General features: G+C 37.2%; 1 long non-coding RNA gene and 1 other non-coding gene across 2 annotated transcripts; both read left to right on the top strand.

Annotated features, from left to right (window-relative positions):
- The first annotated feature begins 80 nt into the window (after nt 1-80).
- LOC116157274 (uncharacterized) lies at nt 81-25,783 on the top strand. Its single transcript, XR_010383523.1, has 4 exons — nt 81-475; nt 10,591-10,665; nt 20,483-20,686; nt 25,387-25,783. It is a non-coding gene; the product is annotated as an uncharacterized LOC116157274 (long non-coding RNA).
- On the top strand, nt 7,428-7,534 carry LOC116157297 (U6 spliceosomal RNA). The gene has a single exon (XR_004141325.1). It is a non-coding gene; the product is annotated as a U6 spliceosomal RNA (small nuclear RNA).
- Nucleotides 25,784-25,980: the final 197 nt, after the last annotated feature.

Here is a 25,980-nt window from a genome sequence, read left to right as displayed (position 1 = left end):
TGGTTTCTTGAGTTCTTCCCCAGTCAAATCGTGTGGAAACCCATTACCTTAATTTGTACAACAGCCCGAAGATTCACAAGTGAAAGCAGCCGAGATTCCCTCGAACCTCCAGCGACTGGGGGCGCTGTACTAATTAATGCCTGAGGGCCAGTCCGGGCTGCTTCCTTTCGCGGTTTCCACTGGAGGATTTGGGAAGGGGGTAGTCTGAGACGGCGAGTCCAACCCCAGTAACTGGCCCTTCAGAAACACTGATGGGTAAAACCAGTCTCCTCGTCTTGGCTTTATTTCAGTTTATTAATTGTGCTGCCTTTAAAAATAGCAGTGCTTTTATTTTCACCTTTTTAAAGAAATCCTTTTAAAATGTACTTATTCCCTACGTTCTTAAGGAACACAATGGTTAATAAAATCCTTTGTTGATGACTGACCATCAAACACGATACCTTGGCCAGACCTAAAGTCACAAGGAATTGCTAAGGTACGTAGGATCTCTACTTAAGTGATTTCTTTTATCTCTTTGGAATGTTCTCATCACCTTTTCTAATATCTTTCATTTTCTCATCTCATTTGCCTCTTGATCCACTCAGATACTTCCTCTCGTCCTTTCTACTTTTTTTTTTTTTTTTTACTCTTTTCTCCTTTCTTGACTGCTTTTCTCTGACTCCAGGTGATGATTGATTAGATGTTTCTAAACACAGTCAGCCAATGAGAGATTTCCTTTCTTCTTTTTCTTCCCATCCGTAAATAGGAAGGTGATTCTATATTAAGTGATGTCTTGAGATATTTTCATTGCTGTTCACTCTCAAAAGTTTTTTTTTCCTGCGAGAGGGGTTTCCTTTTCTTGCAGATTTGGCCCTCTTCCAGACAAAATTGCTGGAAAGCTGATCTCTGAATAGCTGAAGCATAACTGTATATTCTTTTAAAATATGAGAAGTTATCAGAGTGTGGGCGAGTTGGGTGGCTTCTCCATATTGCTGCTCCTGCTCTTGTTTGGTCTGAGACTAAGCTAGCTGTTTCCAAACCTGACGCTAAGCTAGTACTTTCCAAAGCTTCCTACCTGGGAGCTTTTTAAAAAGACGGAACCTTGTAATCCACCTCTCAACATTTTGATTACTTTGGGGTAATGGGGCGGGGTGGCGTTTTTTAAAAACTATATTTTTAAAAATTATATTTTGGGCATACCTACATGTATAGGCACAACAAGAAGGAATGGCTATTTTGAGGGAAACTAAGACATAATTCAAAAATATCATTGAAGTAGACCTAGATTAGTCAACAATATGCAATGCTGTAAAGTTGAGTCAAGTGAGGACTGGAGAATTTATGTTCTGTGGAAAGAATGAATCACACACGTAAATAACCCTAGCATGGGCACCGGTATGAATTATCTGGGAACCCAGAGAGGGACGAGAATTTATATTGACTTTGAACAAGTCACTTCTCAGTGCTTCATTTTTGTTATCAATAAAATAAGGGTCATTTTCAATCCTATCTTTCTTGAGATCTCAATAATACTCAACGCTTTGACCACTTATTTCCTTGAATGGTTCTTCCTTTGGCACTATACTCTCTTGGCTTTTCCCCTACATTGCTGGGTATTGCTTCTCTAATTCCCTTGCAAACGATTCTCCTCTCTCTAGCTATTGAATATCGGAGTACCTCACAGTTCAGTCTAGGTTCTTTTCTGTTTTCATTATAATCTTTTGCCCTAAACATTATCACCCGCACCACTGGCTTTAGTTATCATCTATATGCTGATGATTTCCACATCTGTGTCTCTAGCCCATACCCTCCCCCTAATTCCAAATACCTGAATTCTGATAACACGTGCTTCATGGACATATTCACATAATGTCTCAGAGTTACAAAGTTTAGTCGAAATGAGTTCATAAACTCTTGTTCTCCTTTCCCCTTATCTATCCAGGTGTTCAAATCAGACGGGCAATAGTTATCCCTGATATCTCCCTCACTCTCATTTGCCATATTTATTGTAGCATCAAATCCTGGCAACTTTATCTGCAAAATCTTTCAAACTGGCCCACTTCTTTCCAGTTGCCACCAATCTAATACAGTCTCACTGCATACAACCTGAGCCCTTCCATTCCTTCTCCACTTTGCAGCCAAAACAATCTTTCTAAAGGCAAATAAGACTATGCCACTTCTCTTAAACCCTTAAACAGCATCTCATTGCTCTAAGATAAGACTAGAATTCCGAACGTAGCCTACCAGAACATGTGAGGTCTTGCCTTTTTCAGTCTGATCTCATACCACTCTCCCCTGGCTTCCTGTGTGGAAGACCTCCTGGCCTTCTTTTATTTTCTCAAATGTGCTGTAATCCCAACAGCCACAGGCTCTCTGCACATGACCTTCTTCTCTCTTTTAACTTGAGTAAGGAAAAACACTTCTGACTTCCCAGACAAGTTCAAGACCCCTTGTTGATGTTAGCCCTCCTATCACCATGTACCTTTCCCTCTGTGACTTTCCACAGACTGTCACATTTTGCTGTGGGTAAATACTAGGTATGTGCCTGTTGCTCCCTTTATGAGGAGGAGGACTGAGGCTATTTTTCCTTACACAGTGCCTGGCACTGAGTAGGTGCCCAATAAATACTTCTTAAATGACTGAATGTTGTTCTTTGAGGTCCCTTCCAGCATTCTAGAAAGTGTTTGAATCATGCAGTTAGGAGATTACTGATCACTTTAGAGAGAGCAAGCTTCTGTATGATTAGTGGAAAGTGATTTAGGAATATGTTGGGAGACCATTCCTCGTGGAGCTGTCACATTCAGGACATCTCGTAAGCAGAGGCATCAGCTTTTTCTTCTAGACTATCTTTTCCAGGATGCTTGAAAAGCAGACAGACTTAGAAGATAGAGACAGTGTTTCCCACTAGAGTAGAAGGCACATTTGTTTACCATCCAATATACTAACATCTCCTTTTGTGGCAAAGTTTGAGCAGGTTTGCTTGTAGCCCATTATGAAAATTGGAGGTTTCCTAAGCTTGGGGTTCATCAGCTGTGATGCAAACCCGTGGCATATGCAGCATCACCTGGGATCACTCCATGTTGTCCCTGGGTGAGACCAGGAGGCAAGGGAACTGCTGTGACCAGGAAGCTGGTTGCTGTTTGCTGTGCGTGTGTAATACCCGGAAGACTCAGATCTTCTGCTAGCATCCAAGGAACCGTAGGCAGGCTAAGTGATTAGCTTGCAAGGAGCATGAAATCTTGGACCCTTCACAGCTCTTAACAAGATACAGGAGGGTGAAAAGAAAGAAAGAGATGCAAAAGTCAAACAGCAAATGGAAACTTGTCTTTTAGGAAATTTGAGGGGAAAGTCTGATGAGGAAGAGAGCTGGGACAACAGGCTGAGGTGGAAGAGTTATGCTGGCTGAATTCTCTGAGCAGCATTGGGGGTTAGAACTCAGAACAGAGCCGGAGGGAACACTACTTGTCAAAGCTCTCCTCTCTGGATTGAGAACTGGTGTGAGTCTGGAAGAGGAGAGGGAGATCAAAGCAGTTGATCTGGAGGTATACCAGTTAAAGCAGCCAGAGGCTTTTTGTCTCTGAGGAGTGTGGTGTAATGTGGGTGTGGAGCGAAAGGCTTTGGAGTCAGGTAAATCTGGGCTTGAATATCTTCTCTGTTACTGACTGATTGCTTGATCTTGGGCATGTTATTCTCCTGAGACTCAACTTACCACCTGTAAACCTACTTTGCAGGATTAAATGGCAGAGTGCATGAAAATGCCGGATGCTCAATGAATAAATAATAGCTATATAATTAGGATATCCTGGCTAATTGTGACCTGGTGAGGTTAGGGAAGTCCAGAACCTTCCTTGATATTTCCAAAGATATTTCGGAAGGGACTTGGCCAGAGTCAACTTTTGCTTCAAATTCTTGATCCTGCTGCAATCTCCATCCTTCACTGTGCTGTCCCAGTCATGTTTTACTCCATGGATGAAATAGTTTCTTCCCTAAAACAGAGGAAACAAGGCATAAAATAGGAAGCAACTTGACGTTGAACGTTGGCCATCATTACCGGGAATTTCTCGCTGACTGTCATTCTCCTGAGACCCCACCCTGCCCACTATGTTGCTTTGGTATGGACCCTCACTCTACCAAGAAACTTCTCTACATTTTTCTAAATTTCTGGGGCCTCTTAAAGCTACCTCCCTTTAAATCTATCTGGGGACAATTCCCAAATTCTTAACTAATTTATTACTCAGAGCAATTGGGGGGCTTTTTTCCTCTGTCTTCGTTTTATCCAGAATAGCCTTGGAAGCCTTAGCTTTCTTTTAAAAATCACAAAGATCCATTCAGTGGCTTGCTAAAAAGTAATTCAGTCCTAGAGAACTACTTCTTAACCTTTGACATGAGTAGAAATCACCTGGGGTGCTTGTTTAAGATATAATGGTTCTACCATGAGTCCCTCACTCCAAGATTTGGATTCAGAGATCTGCATTTTATAAGCACTCCACAAGTTTCTGATGAAGGTAGTCAATGGGCCATACTTTGAACATCTTAGAACAGCTCAAACAGCACATGATTTTCACAAATAAGATGAGTTTTCTCTCCGTGACGTGGAATTAAACTAGGATTGACTCGGTTGTTGAAGAAAACTGCTCATCTATGGTTCAGTTCTTTTATGTTGTCTCTTTATAGAGAGACCAATTAGGAAAGACTATGGAATTCCTTAATCACAAAATGATATCCTAATAGTCCAAATTTGTCAATGTTAATGATACGGGTTCAAAGCAATGCTACTGGAGATAGTCTTACTTCCAAAGAGGGGAAAGTCTTATCTGGTTACTGGCCAGGACTTATTAAATAGGTTCCTGACCTGAAGGGGCAATACAATAATAGACAGATTATAAGGATTTTCTCTAGGTAGAAAAAATAAGGTTTCTCTATCTGTCTTTTAGACTGTCAACAGCTCTTTGATGTTTTGTACGGCTTTAGGAGGCTCTGATAGCAGCCCTGGGGTTGAACACACCATGATCATTATCCAGCATAACCAGATGACACATGAATCAATTTTAAAGACAGAAGAAGGAGATAGGCATCTATAAGGATAATAAGGCCAAAGATGACTTGGGATTGGGAAAAAACTATCTCCAAACTACCTGCCTTTTTTTTTTTTCAAAAATGAAAAGTTCAAAACCAGAGCAATACTTTATCAAAATAACAAAGAGATTTTAATCTGGGAAATATAAAATTTAAATGAGTTAGGAAATGAAAATTTAGATAATCTAAATTCAGTTGTCACCAAATTTAAAGTTCTTCCACAAATTTCAATAGTAAATATTTAAACCAAATTCCATTTTAAAATTACCAGGCAAATCAACAATTCATGGAAAGTAGAGTATCTTTATACAATAAACTGCCTTTAATTTTTACATATAATAAACAAATGAAGTAGGCATCTTTAAAATAAGGACAATGATGTATGCTAATGGGAAAAACTAGGGAAATTGTTTATAAATTGAATACTTTTAATGAAGTAAACAAAATACTAATTTAATTTCTAATTTCAAGTGTTTATAAAATTTTTCTAAAAATCAAGCCCATCTGAACTTTAATCTTATTTTCTCTTTACACTGTACATATAAGATAAAGACACAGTACTATTCTACTGAAAAGACAAAAACTAAAATTAATTACTAATAGTAATTACCATTACTAAAAGAAAGTAAAATAAAGATACTCTTATTTTTAAAATAATGTAAGATGACTTTACCAAATAAATACTCATCTTTGAATTAGAGAAGCTAGTGACCTAAAACATTGGAAATGCAAATACAGCCCATTTCCCCAAGTTACAGCAGGTTAAGCATAAAAATGGGGTTGTGGGAGAACTCTCTAAGAGTAGACTCACATTCTTCCCCCATCCACACTCAGATTTCTTCCAGATGATGCTGAGAATCTCCAGGGATTTGCATAGGTACACTCTAAGAATGAGCCCTCTGAGAAACTCCATGGCATTCACTGTCTTCCTCCTCCCCTCCTCTGGCGTATTGAGGTATTTTCGCCAGTTGTTTCCAAAGCCAACAAAACTCCCCCACTGTAGTTCTGTCTGTGCCAAGACAACCAACCCCAAACTTGAAGGGCATTCATGTCTGTACCAAGATACAGTTTTCCCTGGGCACCATCTCCTGTTGCTCTTGTCTTCAGGTCCAAAACTCCTGTGTACATCATAGTGAAGCATATAATTATATGATTTATTTGTAGCTCCAGGACCGGAGTCCTAGGCATGAGTTCATGGAATAGACAACATGCCCCACGAAGCCTTTTCTTCTAACACTGGGCAATTGACCTTGAAACGAACTTTTTGTACTTCTCTTCGCTTAGGATGAATTTTTTTTCTTCCTCTGTAAATAGGCTGCTCTACTGCTCTGTAAATGTGCCCCAACATGCTCAAATCCTAGAGCAAAAAGCAGTTTAAACTCAAACTGTGACCCCAGCTACAAAAACATTTCTGTACTTCTGATGAGGGACTTGGATGTTGAAATGATTTACTATATTAATTTTCTTAGAAACAGTGTCTATTGAACACTGACATTACACTAGGCATCTTACTCAACATAGAATAAGAGCAACTCCTTTCTTGTAAGAATCTAATCCAAATTGATAATCCAAATATGCTTCAGGGAGGGGTCCTTTGCAAAGGAATCAGTCAGGAAATATTTATAGAATACCTTTTATATTGAAGTCTGTACAAAGAACAAATGCCTTGACCTTAACAAATTTACTTTTTGTGCTGATCATTTATCTTTGGCTCTCAGCTCCAAGCTCACCCTTTTAATTCTGCTCTGGGATCCTGAGGCTAGGTCTGGAAACTACATTTCCCAGACTCCTTTACCAGCTGACTTCCTGTTAGGATTGGCCAGTGGAGACTGTGGTAATTAGAGATTGGAAGGCAGGTGAAAGAAAGGACTTACTTGCTGTTTGCAATTACTGTCAAAAGATAACAGCTACAAAATAGCTTCAGTGGCTTTTGGCATATTTAGCACCAGCTGTGCCCCATCCCTCCAGTGCTACCAGGACTAAGCAACTGTGCCCCTTGTTAGCATAAACACTAGCCATACAACACCTCCAGCAGAGACCTAGGTACTAACCATATGAAGACTCTTCCTCCAGGCAACGAAGTTTTTTCATTTAGTTCTCTACCTTGCCCTAGCCTACCCCAGCAGGTGTTATCTACTTCCTCCAACATCTCCATTGCCCTTTCAGTTTTTCAAAATCTATGTGGCAAATTCCTTGAATTAAATCCCTCTGTCTGAAATACCTAGCATGGTTTCTGATTTCCTGCCTGGACTTTGATTGATAGATTTTAACCAGGTAAATTTAAACTAATCTGGTTAAGGAGACAAAATTTACTTGTGCAAAAAGATATTCAGGGATACAACATTTGAAATGAATAGCTCTGATAAAATTTGGTGCTCGCTTGGGCAGCACATATACTAAAATTGGAATGATACAGAGAAGATTAGCATGGCCCCTGTGCAAGGATGACACGCAAATTCGTGAAGCGTTCCAAAATAAAAAAAAAAAATTTTGCTACCAGGGTTCAAAAAGGCAACTGATCAGCTGCTATGGGTTGCTCAAACACAGGCATTATGCTTTTTAAACTTAACTTTTTGGATTTAACCTTCAACAGTGTAATTAAAATACTGTTAGTTCGTATTCTATAGATGAGAAACATTGGTTCTGAGAAGCTAAACATATGTTCACATACATACAGCTAAAAAGGTAGCAGAGCTGAGATTCATACCTAGATCTGAGTAACTCTAATGCATCCTTTCCATTATTCCCTATTAGTTCAGAAGATGTGAAATTTGAGGGGAATCTTGAAGAATAGGCTTCAAATAGAATGGTCAGAGGAGACCACTATAATGGGAAAGATCCCTAACAATGGCATGAGACTAGGAAAATGCCTAGAGTGCTGGGGGTAAGAAATAAACCTGTGCAAAATGTTGTGTGGAAGTTATCAGATGGGGCAGAGAAAGTAGTTGGGGCCAGGTTAAGAGGGACCCTGACTGGCACCTGAGGAATTTAGGAACCACATATTTTTCATCGGGGTCGGAGAAGTGAAATGGCAAAAGTGAAAAGCCATTTGGTGTTGTTGATCAATGGACTCCGTCACTGATATTTGTCAAGCTACTCTTGTTATCAAAGGCTTTTAAAATAATCAACAAATAAAAACAAAACAAGAGAAAAATCTTCATAGATTACTGCCAACAAAACAAATGATTAGAAAAGGAATTTTAATTTGTGTACATTTCAGGTTAAACAAAAAACAAACATCAAGAAAAAAACCCTTCTAGAAAAAAAATTGAGGTTTTTAATCACAGAAAAAATAATACTTATTTATCCTTTGCTTTAAGATAAAGTCCTAAAATAATCCACATGGTTATGAGGAATGAGTTAAATACTTTTTGACAGAAATGTGTTATTATTTGACTAATACATCTTTAGGGGATAAAATGAAGAAATATTAAAATGACAAGTCAACAACCCTAAATTGAGAGATACCCATAAAGTGAGCCACCCATCAGCCTGTCAGTGGACTATTATGTCCTATTACAAACCTCTCCTTGAAGCAATTGGATTCAGACACATTACAGGTTAGGTAGACTTTTGTGGCTAGCCTGGAAATTCAACTGTCATTTATAACTTTGTTTCCATGGCAAAATGCCTTTGCAAGTTCTAAACAGCAGACTTTCAAATTAACTTTTGGAATATAACCCATTTGCAACTTAGGGACTGCCTGTGCTTTGAATGTAGATTGTCTATTATAACCAGGGCTTTAACACTACTGAATCTCAGAGGATTTCAAATTAGTATCTTTCAAATCCATTCCCTTATTTGAAAAAAGGGGATTTAAAAAAGAAACCCACCCAGTGTGAAGAAAAGGCAAATCCAATGACTTTTTTCCACTAAGGGCCTGATTCTAAAGAAGCAAAGAAACATTTTGTCCATAAGAAGAAAGAGCAAAATGATGAATTAAAAAATACCTGAGTATTTACATAATGGATGACAGTATTTGTTATTTTTTTGCATACAATTTGTCTCTACAGTGCAAATGTAACACAATGAATGGAGTCTATTAACCTCAAAATGCCTGCTTAAACTATTCTTAATGATGAACTTTGTGTACTGTAGGTAAAATATTTCTAGACTAGAATTGTAAGGATTATTACAGTAATTTTCCATTGAATGGTACACACAAAAATGCAGGCAAAGTCCTATAAATGAAACCTGGTGTTAAAAACTGTTTCTTTCCAAGTGAATGAAATATTTGTTGTTCTGGAAGAGGGTATAAAACATTTGATTTGCTTTCCCGTTAATTTTACTCTTCCAAATAATTCCTTTTTTTCCTCTTTAAGAAGAAAATAATTGAAATAGATACAATAAGCAAAATAAGAAATATTTCTCTGTTTTATCAACTCATACTTTATTGAAGACCTTAGTTAAGCTATTAAATGCAGAGCTGATAGGTTTGGGACTCTATGCATGACATAAAGTTCTGGTTTTCGGTTAGTTAAGTAAGCTAATGAATGCTGGTGTTCTTAATAATGGCTCACTTATTATTGTACCCCCTAGAATTCTTGTTTGTTTGCTGCTTTTATAAACCGGATTTCTTCCTGGTCCATTTATCACATAAGTGGTAAGAATAATGCCATTCATAGTGAGGTCTTAAAAATATTTTTTCTATTAGATAGCCTAGGTATCTTTTGAAGTCTTAGCCTAGCAGGTTGAAAGTTGTTATCTTTATTTAGAATTTACCTGGTCCTATATTTTTACTTATTGTTTTTTCAAATACTTCACTTTGTATTTCTCATAATGACAACTGAAAGCCATCAGCCTAGGGGTCAGAAACTCTGGATGCTAGTTTACTCATTCAGCGAGTACTTCCTGAGGGCCTTTTGTGTAGTGCATTTATTGCCATTCAGTTCTACAAGTGTTTTAATTTCTATTATTATTTTCTCTATGATTCATAGAAGTTTTAAGGAGTACATTTGTGTTTCTTTCCAAACATTTCAAATTCACATTTTATTTTTGAATTCTAATCTTTTTTTCTTTTTTATCCTGGGCAAAGAACATGTTTTAAACAATAGCTGTTCTTTGAAGTTGCTGAACTCTCTTTGGTAATGTAATTTGTGGTCATTTGTAAAAGATGTGCACTTGGAAAGAATATATATTTTCCATTTGATGTAAAAGTCTATTCATATCTACTGGATCAAGCTTGTTAGTTTTGTTGTTCAACTCCTCAATATTCTTATTAGTCATTTTGAGTTAGAGCTCTCAGTTTCAAATCTCCCACTGAGGTTGTCAATTTATCCTTTTCTCCTAGTAATTCAGTAAGATATTGCTTTGTATATCTGGGGGCTATGCTTTTAAGTACATACACGTTGAAGACTGCTATATTTTCTTGGTGTAGCATTCTTAGTATTATTTAATGTCTCCCTTTATCTTATTAATACTTTTTGCCTTCAATTCTGTTATGGCTCATTTTATTTTTGCTATTACAATGTTTTTCTGTTTGTCTGGTTTAGCATATATCATTTTTCTATCTCTTTATTTTTTGTCTCTGTGCAGTTATGTTTTATGTGTGTCATGCATATGCATCATAGAGTTGGACTATACTTTCTGATAATCTCTACCATTTTATAGGTGAGTAAAATCTATTTACATTTATAGTATTATTCATCTATTTAGACATGTTTCTACACTCTGTTGTATGTACCATGTTTTTATTTGCTTTCTCCCCTATTTCTGCTTTCTAATGGATTAAATAAAGTTTTCCATGTGCCCCATAATTTTCTCTGTTGGCTTAGAAATTATAAGTTATTTTTCTGTCCTTTTAATGTATTTACTTATTTATTTCTATTTCTATTTCTGTCCTCTTGCTGAGCACACCACCAGTTCTGGTACACTTCACTCTTTAGTGTATGTAACTCTGCTGTCTCCTCAATGCTCCCATTTTGTTACATCTAAAGTTTTAATGTATTTCTTAATTAAACATAAAAAAATCTGTGTATTAATTTGTACTTAGTTATTCACATTTACTGACATATTTTTAGCTATTTCTGTGCTCCTTGTTGCTTCTCAGCTCCTATACTTTCCCTCTATGTTCATTTTTCTTCTTGTGGAACGAAGCATGTAGTTTAACAGCTCTTTTGGAGAAGTTCTGTGAAAATTGTGGACTGGATCAAATGGTTCCTAACTGTATCTTACCCAGATACATCTTTTTGTAATAAATATCTTATAATGCCTTCTTTACCTCATGAAATAAAATGCATAGCTAATGTCACTTAACAATATATAGAATGTCTAAGCAATCAATATAATGTCATAACTGCTATATAATGTATTAGTAAAAGGATAGTAAGTTATCAAAAATAATGTACTTTTTGACATGTAAATAAATGTTTGAATATGACCACACTAGAAGACATTAAGAAGTAGTTACATGCTTTCATCTACTTACACTGTTCAAGTTTGGATTTAAGAGAAGGAAAACAATATTCAGCTCAATATTATCAGTATTGTTACTTTCTATTTTTATTTTACATTTTATCATTTATCTTATTAACTACTAATTTTATACGTTACTTGATGTTTGACATTTAAATAAATATGGCTATGCACACCTACTTATGCACATCCATACGTAGAGTCATATGAATATAATAGCTACAATATGCAGGTGTTTTGTTATTTGAGACTCAGATTCCTTCAGTGGCTTTGCTACCGGTGACATAATTTTCCAAAATGGTGAACAATCCTTAGTAAAGTTTTTAACAAAACAAATGACAAGTATCCCTCCCTCAATTTACATCATAGTTGCCTTCCTAGATAATTCAGCATGTATTATTTTTATGTTCCTGTGTAAAACAGAGATAGATTTTAGGTTCAGGAGACTATAGAGAGGATTTTCACCTACCTGTGTATATGGTAGGACATTAGAGAGTCATGCAGGACAGTGCAGTGTTTTGTAGTATGAGACTTCCTCTGCACACTACTGACCATCCAACATTCCTGGCCCTCCTGTCCTCTAATGGCCAATAGCATCCCCCCAACTATTGTCGTAATTCAAATTGCCCCTTCACATTTCTCACATGCATCCATCTGAGGCCAACTCAACTCAGTTATCTCCTAGATAGGGGCTCTTAATGTGGGGTCCACAGAGACACATGTGATTTCAGAAACTTCCATGAACTTGGAAGGAAAAAAAAATACCTATGCTTTCATGCTTGATATGACAAACAAGTTGCTTTGTCAAAGACCTCTGTTAATATTCTATTCAAGCTGAGCAACCATAACCTTCACAGTAGTGTAGCTCTGTATATATAATTTATTATACATTTGCTTGTTATTTAGTGCATTAAGAAAAGCACATAACAGTGCTGAAAATTTACTTCTTTTTTCCAAGATGTTGATAACTGTATTTCAATATAATTGTTTTATGTATTTAAAAACATTATTTTTAGAAGTGAGGTTTATAGCTTCATTAGATTACCTAAGAGGTCTTTCACACAAAAAGTGGATAAAGTCTCAGACCCAGGGCTTCAACGTCTTTGTATTGTTTTGCCTACATCAGCACCATGGGATGGATTCAGAGCCAGGACCTCAGGGAGGGAGTGTCCAAGAAGGTGTTAAAAATAAACATAATTCAGAAATGTAGTTAGACTGCTACAAGGCAGGAATACCAGAAAATGTTGATAGGGTCCTGGATAGTCTTTTTGATCCAGTTTCCCTTCCATCAAGCTAGACCTGGGGTTCTCAAATTTTGATGTGCATAAGAGTTCTGAAGAGCACATTCAGAAGCACTGATTTAACGAATAAAAATCACAGGGGGTAGAGTATCGTACTAGTATAGTGGTGCATAGTATTCATAGACCAAACTCTGAGCAACCTGGGCTACACGTGAACCTCTTGTACAGTGTTTTAAAAGGGCCAGTTAGCACCTGACACACATGGCATTTTACCACTCTGTTGCTGTGAAAAATCCTTCCCTTATTTTATCGTCTTGGTGTAGTTTTACATATCTTTTAAGCCTAGGGCACAGGTAGGCTTCTCTACATTCCTTTCCAAAGCTCTCTCACCCCTCTCATATTCCTTTATGCATTTCTCAGTGTATTAGGGATTTTTATATTATATTAAATTGTTTATTTGAACATCTGTCACTAGACTGAGATCCTTGAGGGCAGGAAAATATTTCTATGATTGGTTTTTTTCCTGTCACACCTTAGATATTTGTTAACTTGCACTGAAAATGAAAAAAAATTCTCTTTTCATTGAGAATTCTCATAGACTTTATTCTAAAATCAATCTCTTATACATTTGGACTTCTCTTTCTATATAAAAGTTATTCATCTTATCTTTTCCTCTCTTAGATCAAATTTCTTGGGAATATGTACGTATACATTCACCTACGTACGTAAAAAAATACCACATATTAGTTACTGTGGCAGGGATGGTTGCCTTCCTAATGTGCATTGTCCCCTCCTTACATGCAAGCCAACAAAACAAAACAAAAACTTGTATTTCTCAGTCCTCCTTGCAGAAGAAGTCAATTATGTTCCCAATTCTGAGGTGGGAGCAGAAATTTTTGAGTAGGACCTCCAGGAAAACCCATAAAAGGAGTTAGCTGGTTTGAACATTTTTGCCCTTTTCCCTCCCATCTTGACCTTCTTTCCACCTGGAGCATGGATACAGCATTGGGAGGTGAAGTGGTCATCTTGGGACTAGGATGGCTGAGTGGAAGGATGAAGGAATTTGGATACTGATTGCATCGTGGAGCTGCTGACCAGCCCTACATTTTCTACTTCTAGACTTCTTGCAGTTAGAGAAAAATGAAAACCTAATTTATTCAAGCTACTCTTCCCTTTTGCTCTTGCCTGCCTGCCTGCCTGCCTGCCTTCTTTTCTTCTTTCTTTCTTCCTTTTTCTTCCTCTTTCTCTTCCTTTCTTCCTTTCTTTCTTTCTTTCTTTCTTTCTTTCTTTCTTTCTTTCTTTCTTTCTTTCTTTCTTTCTTTCTTTCTTTCTTTCTTTCTTTCTTTCTTTCTTTCTTTCCTCGGGCCTCTCCAAGACTAAGTTATAAAGTGGCATCAATGTCATGTTTATAAAAGTCATATATATGTGTATATATATATAAAATAATATATCTATACACAGCTAACTATGAAGATGTTTACCATGGGATTTTAGATTATTTTTACTTCATTCCTTATACTTTTATATTTTGTTTGCATCTCTTTCATGACTGTATGTGTGATCTTTATAATAGCAAAAACAGTAACACAACTTTAAAAAGTGAGGTATAATAATAGTAAGAACGTTCTTATTAAAAACAAAACATCTTTTCCTAAGAATATTATTTAATAAAACAACACTTCTTTGGTAATGAAGCAAAGGACAAACTTTTAAGTCGTCAGAAAGGATTTGTACTTGTTCTTTCATTTTTTTAAAAATTTTTTTGGGGAGGGGATGTAATAAGGTCTATCTATTTACCTATTTTTAGAGGAGGTATGGGGGAATTGAACCCAGGACCTCATTCATGCTAAGCATGTGCTCTACCACTTGGATTATACCCTCCCCCCTGTACTTGTTCTTGTATTTGGTACTCCCTCTGGGAGCCCCAAGATGCCACATTAAAGTCTGACTGGACCACTGTGATGGAAAGAAAGGCCACATACAGGTGTATGTCCTACCTGAGTCTGGCTTCCCAGCCATTGCCACCAAGGCACCAGGAGGTAATTGAAAGCATCTTGGACCCTGTCACCTCCACATAGAACAAAAAAACCACCCAGCTGATCTCTGGCCCACAACATCATGATGAATAATAAAATGATTTTTTTGTTAGAGGGAAAAAAAAAGGTCTTGAATTTTCACCATTCTCCTCTCTTGGGACAGTGGTCCTGCCTATCCTGGTGTCCATGTCTAAGACTGAAGCCTTACCATCTAAGGGTGGCTCTCCTACACGATGTCTGGAGCCTGCCTGGGACTGAGGCGATTGTGTCTGTGTTACTCTTTGTCCTATCCCACCTCGTTTACAAGTAGCCATTTAAAAATCTTCTTATTGTTAAACACAGGAAGCCACAAAATGATCAGTATGTTTAAGAAGAAGAAAGGGGACCTTGACTAAAGTAGACAGGATTTAGTGTAGTTTTAAAGAGAATGTGTACTGAGGTATACAATCAGCACTGTGAAAATCACCAGGGCTGCTGCATTGCAGCATCTTAGGATTTAGGTTGATAGAACCCCTTGCTGTTACGTAGCAGTAATAGCAGTAGTGGTTTGGGAGGCACTTTGGGAAAATATAATGAAATGTAAGGGAGACAGCTGGATTAGGCGGGGTTCTCTAGAGAAACAGAACCAAAAGGATATATGTGGCTATGTAGATATAAGAGGAGATTTATTATATGAATTGGCTCACATGATTTATTATAGAAAGTCCCATAAACTGCGTCTGCAAGCTGGAGAACCAGGAAAGCCTGTGGGGTAATTTCTGGGGTAAAGACCCAGGAACCAGAGGAAGCCAATGGTATAAGTCCTGATCTGAACAGAAGGCTCCAGAACCAGAAGCACTGATGTGTGAGGGCAGGAGAAAATAGATACCCCAGCTCTGGCAAAGAAAGAAAAAGTTTGCCCTTCCTCTCCCTTTCTATTCTATTTCAGGCCCTCAGTGGATTGGACGATGCCCGTCCACAGGGTGATTTCCCTTACTCAGTCTTTTCAAATGATAATCTCTTCCAGAAACACCTTCACAGACATATTCAGAAATCATTTTTTTTTCTTTTAACATTAGCCATCACCACAGCCTTTCCTCAGAGCACTTATAATCTAGCCTGGGAAGGCAAATATATTCAGACAGCAAGGTAACCAATAACATTTTCATCTTACATGCATATCTTATATGTGACATGTGTATAATAAGTGCCTTCGGATTTCACAGATGGGAGATAATCACTGACCCAGGAAGCTCCTGGAGAGAGTGTTATCCTATTGGTCCTTGAAGGTAGGCAGGAAGTCTTATAGGCACATATTAGGAAAAAAAAAATGTCTTCTCTCTTCCAGAGGAGTTCATTGAACTAGAAATTCTTTACTTAGTAAATTAAGTAAAATTTTTTAACCTTTAAAATTTCTTTTTCTTACCCCATAATTTGTATAATGTTTCTTTTAGAGGTGAAATTTATATTATAAGAAGTATTATACATAGATATTGTAGTTAGCTTCTCAGTGGAGAAAGCAGGTTTATGTAGTTTTGATAAGGCTCAAGTTTGTGGTATGAAAAATAAATTCTTAAGTTAGCTTGATCTAGAATCTGTTGTGAAATATAACATTTATAAATGAAACGAGAAATCTAAGCTCTTTAAAGGTTTTTATTTTCTAGGTACTTATTCAAATCTTTCTTCATATATTAGTGTTATTTAATTATGATGTTAAAAATTAGGTGAGTCCAACTCAGGAATAAGGAGCCAGGTTCTCAGGCTTTTCTTGGTTTAAATAACTTCTTCAGCTCCTAGCACAAAGCTGTTCGCACATCATAGTCTCAATACTTAATTGCTGAATGAATGACTACATGAATAAAGAACAAAGAAGGTTCAGAGGGAAAAAAATTAGCAAAACCTGGTGAACACATTCTAGTAAATATTTTGGCTGCTAAAGCTGAAACCAAACCATCTTGTTTAAGAATAGATGGCTTAAAATTACACACACAAAATCAAGTTGCTTGTTTTTAAATGTACCTTGCTCTTTCCATTTCTTTACAGACTCATTGTATTCCCTGGTTATGCTAGAACTAGTTGTTTATTCTCTGGTTAAGCTTAAACTTCAGGCTTAAACTTCTCATAGTTCATTGTGACTCACTGCACTCTTTAAAAACAAAGAAATGACAAAGGTCCTGAAGACAACCATCACAAAATATAAAGAGAATTAGCAATTAACTAAAATGTTTTTTCCCTTGCTTGCATTTTCTAAGGTTTTTGCAAGAAGCATATATTTCTTTTGTAATAATAATAAAAAGAATATTAAACTTTATTGAAAAACATAGTAGATCTGAAAGGACATAAAAGGGCTCAGGATTTTAACTAGTCACTCTACGATTTTATGGGGTGATTGCAGATCAATTATTTTCTTGGTATTTTCCACTCTCACTGCATTTTAACATGTGTCCATTCAACAATTTAGCTAGGTTGGAGGTAAGAGGCTCTCCTGGCCTGCTGAGAACAGATTCAAGCATGTAGTTACTGTATTTAAAACTCTTTGAAGAAGAAAGCCATTATTTAAGTATTAAGCATTATTATGAACATCCTGCCTTTTAAAAGCTCAAAGAGAAAGACAAAAGGACCTGTCCTTATTAGTATTTCCAATTGAACTGGGAAGGATAAATTATTTCCAAACCATCTAATCTTTCCTCTGTGCCCCCACCACTCCCTCTGCTATATTTCAGTCACAGCTACACTTGGGGAGAGACATGAATCCAACCTCTAATTTTCCTTTTAGCTCCAATAAACACATTCATCACAGGGTCTCCCTGCATGTTGGTTTGTACGCACAATCTTAGAGGAATCAGTTTGCTTCTGCTAATGAGGTTTAACAATATTCCCATAAGCGGTACTACTTGCCCCGCACCCCCCACCCCCCACCCCCAACCCAGTTGAGTGGGTAATACGAGAACATGTGGCTGTTTAGTTGAGGGTCTCATAAAGCATTGCGCCAAGTCCTTTAACTGTGATATGGTGATGTCAATTTGTCTGGGTATAATAATCATTCCTAAAAGGGTCATCAACTATACCTCTAGAGATTACTTACTGGGAAGTTTTTATCCTTTTTCAGGAAATTAGCAACTATCTTAATATGATTGCCAGTTTAATTGAATTATTAGACCCTTTGCATGAAGCCATTTTTTGTTTGGGGTTTTTTAGGCGGGATAATTAGGTTTATTCATTTATTTATTTAATAGAGGTACTGGTGGTTGAACCTAGGACCCCACGCATGCTAGGCAAACACTCTACCACTGAGCTACACCCTTTCCTGAAGTCAATTATTTTTACTTGTGTGCTTGATGCTGAACCAGCCGTCCCCCATAGCTTTCAACTTCCTGAGTTATAATGCCAAAGTTCTCCAGCTTTAAACTGACCAAAGAGTTCATGACTTGACATAAATTACATTTTGAGGGGTATAAATTGAATTTCAAAATGATGTTAAGGATCCCCAAATAACAACTTTGAATATCTGTCACAAGTACAATGATTCAAAAAAGGGTATGTCTAAATAGATTAGAGACTCAGCAGAGACCATCATAAATTTAGACCGGATAATTAGAGGATAAAATTTTTGGCCCAGTGGGATGTGTTTTGAATTTAACACCAGTTATTTTTGGTAGAAGGTTGAGTGTGAATATTTCAAATGAAATGGCACCCACCATGTTAAATTACCTGTTCTAAAATGAGAACCTTCGTTCTCTTCATGAGACTCCCTTTTAGAAGTACAGTGTGATAAATTAAATTTTAGACTGCTTTCTAAATTGAAAGTATGAAATCCCATCTTTAATTACTTGAGAAATCAAGGGTTTGCAAAATCATGGTTACTCAAAGGCTGTTTTGCTTCACACGTGTAAATGTATAGATTCCATAAAGACCAAACTTCTTAAGTACAAGGGTAAAGAGTTTCAGTTAAAAATATAATTTCTTTCTGAGTGTATGAATTTAAAAGCCTGAACTCATTGCATGTGGGGTAGTTTGGCACCTGTAACAGCAGCCTCAGATGAGAAGTCCACTGCATTCCTCAAGAAGGATCATCAAGAGCCTGGTGGCATCATCTAGAATATCTAGGGACCATGTTACTGTCACCTGGGAGCTCTACTAAGGTGATTGAGACAAGCCATCATGAGTCATCGAACTTAGTTTATTGATCACAGAATATAAATGTAGGCTACATAGAAGGGAATATATCAGCGTCCACTCAATTAGTGTGGGAAACCTAGTCTTAAAAAGAACTCGGGAGTTGAGGGCGCCCTAATACTGACAGACACTCCCCCAACCTTGCCCTCATACTTTGGTCCCCACTCAGATTCTCTCTTCAGGAATAACACGCCCCTCCCCCAGCTGCTGGGCGTATTGGCTGCTGTGAGCTCACACTTTGTTTCTCACGGGAACTGCCACAGAGCACTGTTCCTTTACCAAGGAACTACTCCCACTAAGTGCCAGCTTGTGGTCAATGACTGGATGGTATGTGGAGAAAAGGTCCAGCCCCAATCCGTCAGCATGGGACAACCCCCTAGTTCCAGAGCTCCTTAGAGGATTGGCTGAGGCCTCAACTGCAACAACTTGGCAGGTCAGCTCCTCTGCTTTCAACTTCCGTCTTCATGTCCTACATGTGTGTTTCCCGAGAGCACTCTCCAAATGAACATTTTGCAGTCGACACCTCATCTATCCCTATTTTCAGGGAAGCTGATTTAATACAGATATTGTCATCATGGGCTGGCCTATTGTGTTGGCAGAGCATGTGGTTACATATATTGACCTTCTGGTCAAAAGCTTGCCCAATTTGATGTTCAATATTACCATGGTCAAACCATTTCTTCAATTTAGTCCTAAAAGCCTATGTTTTGCAGGAAAGTTTCATAGCAGAAAACAAGCCCCCACATAGAAGACAGTCTAACGTATAGATAAGATTGGATGAGCTGCAGGCAAAGGGGAGGGAGCAAAGATCTCCTGCAGCCTGCTCGGGAGGAGAGTGCATAATGGGGTTCCCTGAGCTAACTAGTATTGTGTTTGTGTAGGAGGTTGTATTTGTGGGAGGAAGGAGGAAAGTCGTGGAGGACAGTGGGTACCTGGAGTCAGAGATACTAAGAGGACAGCAGTGGAAAGGGAGCAACTTTGACAATTCTGGCTTTAGGGTAACGCTAAAGTGAATTTACTGTTGACCACTACAGCCCACAGAAGAAGTTTCCTCTTTTGGACTCCTTTTCCCACTCATTTTAGTACTAAATCTTTTGTCTTATGTCATTTAAACCTTTAATAGGAGTATCCTTTCCTCATACTTCTTTTGAACACTTACAGGACCAGCACAGAACTATGCACATCACAAGGGTTCAATAAGTACCTGCTGAATGAATGAGTGAGTGAATGACAAGGTAAATGTAAGATGGAAAGATTACCAGGTTAGAAACAAACACACATTTATGATCCAAAGGTCCTATAGCTATAGTTTCAGAAACATTTAAAATGTGGGATTTAATACAATGTTTTTTGATAGGAAGCAATGGATAGATAGAGTTCTATGCTGACTGACTCCAAATGGTATTTTTGAGATGGCACTTTTAGTCGCAAATTGCTAATCATAGAACTATCTTGTCACAGGAGATAACAGAATTCATGTAATTTCAGTACATGCCACAGCTCAGTGTGAGAAAAGAGACCCACTGAAGTTTTACATACGTTCTCTAAACTCTGAGCCCTAAATGAATTCTTTTTGTTCAGGTGGTTCCGGAGGCCCCTTCTCCGATTGAACACAAGGTTCTGCCTTGAAAGAGAACAGAGGTGCGGGCTGCAGAGCACTTCTGGAGGCTGACATGGCTGTAAAATGACTCCATTTCCAGATGAACCAACTGGGCTCCTGTTTCTCTTGGACAAAGTCTTGATACATTCCTTTGTTCTGCCTAATCCCATGGACCAAATACTCAGGTGAAAACATTTTTAGGAATAGTCTGAAATGAGGATAATAACCATTTCCTTTTACCACGCTCCACTTTTCCAGGAAAGATATTTCTTCTTTAACTGATGCTTATTAAGAACATTCCATACTTGCTTCTTCCTCCAAATCAAATGTTGAACTAAAAAATATTAAAATCAGTTTGCATGGATTCGCAAAGTAAAAACCTGTGGGCTAAATCTTCTATAGGATTACTTAAAACAGATAGAAATGTGAATGAGTGTAATCGCGAACTGAATAATGATCTCTTTTTAAAAGGTTAAAGCATTTCTGTTTGCAGCGCCTCCCCTGTAGCCACAACCCTTGAGGTGGTCTGCAGTGACATTATTCATTTGAAGTGGGACAAGCTATTTAAAAAATGCATATTTAAAATCACATTCAATACATTGAATCTATGTTGAAAAATTATTAATCATTTATAATAGTAAGAGCTTGATTAGCTAGAAACATTAGTTAACCTGAAATGCATTTGTCACACTCTGTGGTTCGGTAGGACAGACGTTACAGAGAGCTGGTGAGGATAGTGACAATATCAAAAGCAACTTCCAGAGGAAAAGTTTTCTTCAACAAAGAGTATGGCCTCTTTGGCTCATGAAAAATATATGATTGAACTCTCCAAAGTTTTAACCCAGTGAGCATGACTGAAGTAATTTTGGCCAAGAAAAATCTCAATAATGCTCCCATAGAATATTTCTTTTTTTTAAACAAAATAGCTTTCTGATGAACTCACCATGTAATTCAAGTTACTATGTGGATGAATGTTTTGTTTGGAACTAAGATACAGGAGTCAATTATCTTTTGGAGGACATATTTTAAAGACAGTTTTAGTTTCAAAGACTTGTATGAAGTCTTTTTTTTCCTGAAGATAATCAGGTACCAGAAACATTTAAGTAAAATAAACAAGTAAACAAGTAGAATACAGCAAAACAAAATAAAAATATCATCAGCACTATTGGAGGAGAGTGGAAACCATGCATTTAAATAATTGAAATATAAGTTGAATTATCTCATCTAAACTGTAAGGGGATTGTCCATTTGACCAGTAATATTAAAACACAGGCTGATCATTAAAAAGTCTACAAACGATAAATGCTGGAGAGGGTGTGGAGAAAAGGGAACCCTCCTACACTGCTGGTGGGAATGTAGTTTGGTGCACCCATAATAGAAAGCAGTATGGAGATTCCTCAAAAAACCAGAAATAGACTTATTCTATCATCCAGCAATCCCATTCCTGGGCATATATCCACGGGGAACTCTAATTCTAAAAGATATTTGCACCTGCATGTTCATAGCAGCACTATGTATAATAGCCAACACATGGAAGGAACCTAAATGTTCATTGCCAGATGACTGGATAAAGAAGTTGTGGTATATTAAAACAATGGAATACTACTCAGCCATAAAAAGAATAAAATAATGCTATTTGCAGCAATATGGATGGACCTGGAGATTGTCATTCTAAGTGAGGCAAGCCAGAAAGAGAAAGAAAAATACCATATGGTATCACTCATATGTGGAATCTAAAAAAACAAAAAAGAAGACACTAATGAACTCATCTACAAAACAGAAACAGTCTCACAGACATAGTAAACAATCTTATGGTTACAGGGGAAAGCAGGTGGGAAGGAATAAATTTGGGAATTCGAGATTTGCAAATATTAACTACCATATATAAAAATAGATAAAAACAAATTTCTTCTGTATAGCACAGAGAACTATATTCAATATCTAAAAAGCTTTAATGAAAAAGAATATGAAAATGAATATATGTGTATGTATGTATAACTGAGATATTATGCTGTATACTAGAAGTTGACACATTGTAACTGTCTATACTTCAAATTTTAAAAAAAGTCATAAAAAAACAGGCTGTGTATGAGGACCAATAACTTAAATTGCGTTCATGTTGCATTGTCCATAACCAGCTCTTGTTTCTCAAACCAATGCAAACTAAAGGGAGCAAAAGGTTTTTAGATTTATGTTATTCTTTTTTTAAAATATATTTTTATTGAAGTACAGTCAGTTTACAACGTTTTGTCAATTTCTGGTGTACAGCACAATACTTCAGTCACATAGGAACATACATATATTTGTTTTCATATTCTTTTTCACCATAAGTTACTACAAGATATTGAATATAGCTCCCTGTGCTATACAGTATAAATTTGTTGTTTATCTATTTTATATATATATTACTTAGTATCTGCAAATCTCGAACTCCCAGTTTATCCCTTCCTCCCCTGGTAACCATAAGTTTGTTTTCTATGTCTTGAATCTGTTTCTGTTTTGTAAATTAGTTCATTTGCCTTTTCTTTTTTTTTTTGGATTCCACATATAAGTGATATGTGGTATTTTTATTTCTCTTTCTGGCTTACTTCACTTAGAATGACATTCTTCAGGTTCATCCAGATTTATGTTATTCTTGACAGCTTTCTCTGCAAGGTAAATAATACGACAATAATCAGTAAATATCTAATAGTGCTTGAATCCTTTTGCTTCTCCAACAAGAACAATACAATGAGCTGACAAACCCAGATCTGAAGTTTGAGAAGGAAAAGTGATCTAATTTTTGGACAGAATGTTCAACAAACTGATACATTTGAATTTTTTGAGAGGGAGGCATGCTGAGAATTTTCCCTTTGAAGAACAGAGAGACCACATTTGCATCCTTCTATATGGATCATACCTGTGAAGGCAGTTGAGGTGAACAGCTAAGTGCTACAGTTTATTTATTGATTGGCGCAACTTTGAATGGTTCTGTGAGACAGAAGTCTTTAGCTATGTGTGCCATTTAATTTGAAAATTTTAATCAAATGAGCAATTAAAATGGCTCTCTTCTAAAAGAAAACTCATTATTTTCCCCAAATTCTTAATTTTTACTTATGTGATTGCTCAGAATTTAAGCATGTATTTTAAAGGTAAGTAGATGAAGTTACTTCCCTTCACTATGATCTATAAAATAGATCAGGGAATAGTTTTCTTCTCTGTGTGACTTCCTACCTTTTCTATCTTTAATTGAATTGTTCTGGCTAGCTGCTGTGATCTGTTGTGTCATGGGGATGAGTAGAATAATTTCTTAATTGGGGTCTGAACTGAAAACAGCTTTTCCATCAGGCAGAAACAAAGGTGCCACAGCAACTTCTGGGTCAGATTATGAAACACAGTTGTGGTTACCCAAGGACATTTATGCTTAAACTCTTCCATGGCCAGTGTCACTCACAAAGTTAGTGTGTTATGACCCTTTCTTTTTGAAGCCGTTTCCCGAATAACAATATCTCCAAGTCTATGTCATTAATTGCTTCTTATGGTCAGAACCAGGACCTCCCACACTGACTTATTACAGATCTTTGCAGATGATAATGAGATTCAGACTTCATTAGCATGATCCATATGCAGTATCCTGTCAAGAAGCTGGGTACCCAAGGATGGAAATGCATGTCTTGAGTTGTCTCTTTCAATTCCCATTTTGCATGCACCTTTGCTGTCGTGACTTCCAACAGTCTTGTACATGAAGAAATAGGTCTGCAAGGCTTATGTTTGGGGAGAAGGAGGAAAGCATCACTCTCAAGGCAAGCAAAAGGAAAACTGCAAAACAAGTGCCACTGAACTCATATACTTAGAAGTTTCTGATGGAATTGGAGAGCTATTTTTTTCAAGACAACGTTTGTATTGTGTTGCAAGACAGTCAATACAGGGTTCAACTTTATTACCTGTACTCTGTTTACTCAGAAAGTAGATCATATGTACATAAAATCCCAAGTTCTTCTCTTCTCTCAAGCCTACTCTTTTCTCAAGAATCCTAACTCAGATGATGACATCAGCATCACATAGTCCCCAGGTCATCGCCTCCAGTGTTGGTCCCTGAATCATGGCGATTCTACCACCCAAACATCTTTTGAGTCTGTTTGCTGTTTTCTACCCTCACTGCCATAGAGAAGATTCAGGTCCTCATCATCTCTGTCCTGGACTACTGCATAGACTCGGGTTGTCCTGATTGGCCCCATTTACCTCCAATGCACCCCTCTTCAGTCTGTTCTCTACTCAGATTTGTCTTTTCAGGACAAAAGATTGATGGTGTCCCTTCTCTCTTTTAGAACCTTCCTCAGCTCCTCACTGATGACATAGCCTTTTGTTCCATCTTTCATATTCATTTCCCACCCCTTCTCCACACACCTAAGTCACATATTATGCTCTTTGTACTTCTCTCCCCCTCTTGTGTATGCATCTGTCTGTGTGGAATGCCTTTCACCCTGTTGGTCTTGTTTTGTTTTAAGATGCTGTTCCAGTATCACATCCTCTAATTCTTTTGCTGTTTTCTCTAAGCAGAGCAGGTTGTGCTTTTCTCGGTTCTTCCAGTGTAGTTCGTATGTCTTTCCAATTTTACTAATCATTTTATCTTCCAATTATTTGATTATGTTTTGTTTTTCTCTTCTATGTACTAAACTACTGGAGAGAAGGGGCTATCTTATTTATTATTGTATCTCCAGGCGTAGCACATTGACTGATCCAGAGCTGCCACTCCATAAATGTTTGTTGAATGAAGAAATAAGAGTTGATACGTTCCTGCAATTTATTTATTAGGTTTGTATAGGCTATGGCATCAGCAGCAATGTGCTGTTATGCACAATAGTGATAACAATAACATAACCAGAATTTTCTTACTACTTTGTAGTCCACAGAGGAAAGCCACGGATATGCATCTAATTTGCCTGAATTCTGGAGATGAAGTCGCATAATTCCCCAAAATACTGGATGAGAAAATTGTACATGGCTCAGGAGAACAATGTATTCTTTGACATTAGCTACGAAAGCTTTCTTAAAACAAAAATGTAAATTCTCCTCGCCTCTGAGCTTTTTTCCCCTGTCCCTTTCCTACAAGAGATCACATTTTTCTTTTTGTACACACAGTATTTTTAGAGCACTCTGCTGTTACGAAGCATTCCACAACCCCTAGTTAACCTATTTAGATCTCAGTGTTCTTATCTGTATAATGAGGCTAATGGTACTAAGCTGTTCTCCCAGGGATGTTTGATTAAATATGTTTTTTGACATTTTACAGACCTTGCACATATCAGCAAAGATTTTCAAAATAAAATGTTCTATATGCACAGAAAATTGTTTCGTTTGGCATTGTCTTAAAAGCAAGCACATTTCCGAGAGGAATGTTTGCACCATCAGCAAACATTTCTAAATGGATCTAAGGTAAAAATTGTTATGACTGCAGTGAAAATTTTATTTGGGGTTGATAAGATAGGCAAGTATTTCA

This window comes from Camelus dromedarius, chromosome 13 (assembly GCF_036321535.1).
Source record: "Camelus dromedarius isolate mCamDro1 chromosome 13, mCamDro1.pat, whole genome shotgun sequence".
In the NCBI taxonomy this organism is placed as follows: domain Eukaryota; kingdom Metazoa; phylum Chordata; class Mammalia; order Artiodactyla; family Camelidae; genus Camelus; species Camelus dromedarius.
Note: the sequence above shows the minus strand (reverse complement) of the source record. Positions and strands in the feature narration are given on the sequence as shown.